The sequence below is a fragment of the Schistocerca americana genome, chromosome 7 (assembly GCF_021461395.2).
Source record: "Schistocerca americana isolate TAMUIC-IGC-003095 chromosome 7, iqSchAmer2.1, whole genome shotgun sequence".
In the NCBI taxonomy this organism is placed as follows: Eukaryota; Metazoa; Arthropoda; class Insecta; order Orthoptera; family Acrididae; genus Schistocerca; species Schistocerca americana.
The window spans coordinates 407,662,654-407,666,130 of record NC_060125.1 but is presented as its reverse complement, the minus strand read 5'-3'; the positions used below and the strand labels follow the sequence as shown (position 1 = coordinate 407,666,130).

Here is a 3,477-nt window from a genome sequence, read left to right as displayed (position 1 = left end):
AAAACACTAACAATTAAAATATTAACCTTGCCACCGAAGGTGCAACTTGATTTTAACTTCTAAGAAAAGTCTTACGGTGAAAGGGTGGCAACTTTATATACTAAAATGATTATTTAAATAAAAGCCCATGAAATGCAATCTCATATAAAATTCTACAAGGTTGGCCAAACAATAGTTAAGATGCTCTACAGTACACAGATATCGCCTCTCAAGATCATAGGCAGCAGTATCAAAGTTTCCAAAGATCAAAACATATTTCAAGTATTAGGCCGTTACACTCCAAGCAATAAATTCGTTAACACACCAAATCCGACAAACATGACAGAGGCAGCTACTAACGTACGATAGATTAATATGGAGATTACCGAACAACCCGGACCGCAGGTTGCTCTAACCCGCCCCTACTCCACAAGGGAAAAACGGACCACCCAATTTATAAACAACCTCCTTCCTGCGGGTGGGCAGACGGAGAAGAATGGTGGGACGACCCCAAAGCAAAACGGCTGTTGACCTCACCAAGAAAACAAGTAGAATTTAAGAAGGGTAAATCAAACAACGTATCACTAATCACTTAACTTCCAATAAACTGCGATTTCTCGAGAAGACCTGGCGCAGCACCTCCCAAATCGCTCTCCAGAACCGTCCGCTGCCAGCCGCTTCAACGGACGCAGGAAGGCGCGCCGAACTCCCGTCTCACGGCGTCGCAGCTCGCACTGCCCAGACCGATGTCGTGGGTTGACTCCAGTTGCTCTCGTGTCGACCGCGAAGTCACTACCCCTCGCTATACGCCGCGGCCCACTGGACTCACGTGGCGACCTCACATGCTCCGACGCTCAAGACGGACAAGTCATCTTGTGTCTCAGTGCGCGACCGACCAACAGATCGATCCAGCCGCCAATGACCATTGCCTGAGTAAACTCGAGCAAACTGGCGGCCTAACGCGCAGACTCAGATGCAGGAACTAAGCCCCGACCGGGCTACCACTCGCTGAGTTCTCTTATTGGCGGAATGGAAAGACTCTCATTTTGCCGGCTTTAAAAGTTGATCCGAACGACAGACATACTAGCACTCCGAACGACAGACAGACACTAACTGCCTAACAAATGCGGAAGAGAGACAGACTAGCAAGCTGGGGACGAGAGACTGACCCACTGGCGAGCTCATAGCGCCCCTTAAATGCACGTGAACAGGCAACCTTTCCCCTTTCCCACCAGAGGGAGACACCAAAGCTGCGATTTCCACAGCGGCGCCACCGCCAGAAACGGAGTGCGACTGCTTCACACTACGCGCTTCAAAACAGCAATTTTTACCATGGCTCAGGCATTATATTGCTGAAACGTAATCTCAGGATGGCTTGCCATGAAGATCAACAAAACGGGGTGTAGAACGTCGTCAGTATAGGCATTGCGTTGTAAGGGTGCCGCGTTTTACAACCAAAAGCGGTCCTATACCATGAAATGGCAGCCCAGGCCATCACTCCTGCTTGTCGGGCCGTATAGCGGGTGGCAGTCACGTTGGTATCCTACAGCTCTCTCTAGACAAGTCTTTATTGGTCATCGGAGTCTGGAATCTCATTAACTGGAGTAAAATTGTCTTCAGTGGTGAGTCCCGCATCTAACTGATCCTATGCTTGGGATTGGGATGATCTCAGGCGCCGTTGGACATAATCTGGCACAATATCCTCCAGAAGGGCATCCAAGTCGGGTATCCAATTCCAAGCCAAATAATTGCTTATATAAGGGCCAGAAGTAGAGCAACGCGTTACTGACGCGCTCAACCTGCGAAACTCTTTCTCCTGAATAAATTATTCAATTTATCTGAAATTGTAACAGTTGTTTGTCTGTACATGTACACCACATCTACCGGTTTCCGTCCCATTTGGATAATTCTTTCATGACGCGTCGGTTTTTCTTTGACTTTTTTTTCTTTTGTCTAAGACTGTATTTGATTAGCAGTGGTTCACAACTTTGATGTACATCAGGAATTTACTCGTCACTAGCAACTTCAGCCACTGAATTAAGCAACTGTATTCACTACCCGTTTTAGTCCACATGACCATATGTCAGTTCAGCATTCTGGGATGTCCACCCGAGTTAGATTGGTAGTTCTCCAAGATATTTCGGTAAACAAACTGTCTGCCGTCTTCACATGTTTCCTGATGACTGCTTCTCTGTCCGGGTCGGCGTAGGACGCTACCCTCTCCATCACTCTGCTTGTGGCAAGCTCGAACACAATGTGTGCAGAAAGCCTATACACATTGATCTGTGCCTTCACATCCAGTAGTCACCACAACTCTAAACGTAAAAATGCTTAACGCACACTTGTTAACAGGGCGCGATTCATGTGTGACGACGATATCCTTCGAAATGAACTTAAGTACTTGCGGACAACATTTCAAAGGAATACGTACAGCAGCAATCAAATAAGGTGTGCATTTATACCTTGTACCTAGACAACGCCAACGACCTTGCCGCAGTGGTAACACCGGTTCCCGTCAGAGCACCGAAGTTAAGCGCTGTCGGACTGGGCTAGCACTTGAATGGGTAACCATCCGGTCTACAGAGCGCTGTTGGCAAGCGGGGTGCACTCAGCCCTTGTGAGGCAAACTGAGGAGCTACTTGATAAAGAAGTAGCGGCTCCATTCTCGGAAATACGGCCGGGAGTGCGGTGTGCTGACCACATGCCCTTCCATATCCGCATCCAGTGACACCTATGGTCTGAGGATGACACGGCGGCCGGTCGGTACCTTTGGGCCTTCATGGCCTGTTCGGATGGAGTTTTAGTTTAGTACCTAGACAACAGCAGGAGGAAAAGAGGAGCACAACCACTAGCATGCATCCCGTTTGTCGTCAATATCTCCAGAAAAGTCAGTCAAATTTGTACTTCGCTCACCTCCCTGAGACCTTGACACTACTAACCTCAGTGGAGGATGATCTAGGTTTTCACAAACCATTAATGTACCAAATTCCCTGTCAATGCGACAAGACATACTTTGAGGACATTTCATTTAATTTCGTTTAGTGCACATTTAAAACCTGCTGCTTATTTTAAAAAGCAGGTCATATATTATAAAATTTCACTTGTTACAGTACATTTACCCCTCATGAACCATGGACCTTGCCGTTGGTGGGGAGGCTTGCGTGCCTCAGCGATACAGATAGCCGTACCCTAGGTGCAACCACAACGGAGGGATATCTGTTGAGAGGCCAGACAAACATGTGGTTCCTGAAGAGGGCCAGCAGCCTTTTCAGTAGTTGCAGGGGCAACAGTCTGGATGATTGACTGATCTGGCCTTGTAACGCTAACCAAAATGACCTTGCTGTGCTGGTACTGCGAACGGCTGAAAGCAAGGGGAAACTACGGCCGTAATTTTTCCCGAGGGCATGCAGCTTTACTGTATGGTTAAATGATGATGGCATCCTCTTGGGTAAAACATTCCGGAGGTAAAATAGTCCCCCATTCGGATCTCCGGGCGGG

At 47.8% G+C, this 3,477-nt stretch overlaps 1 pseudogene; it reads left to right on the top strand.

The window, feature by feature from the left end:
- Positions 1-2,457: 2,457 nt before the first annotated feature.
- On the top strand, positions 2,458-2,575 carry LOC124623515 (annotated as a pseudogene).
- The last annotated feature ends 902 nt before the right edge of the window (positions 2,576-3,477 follow it).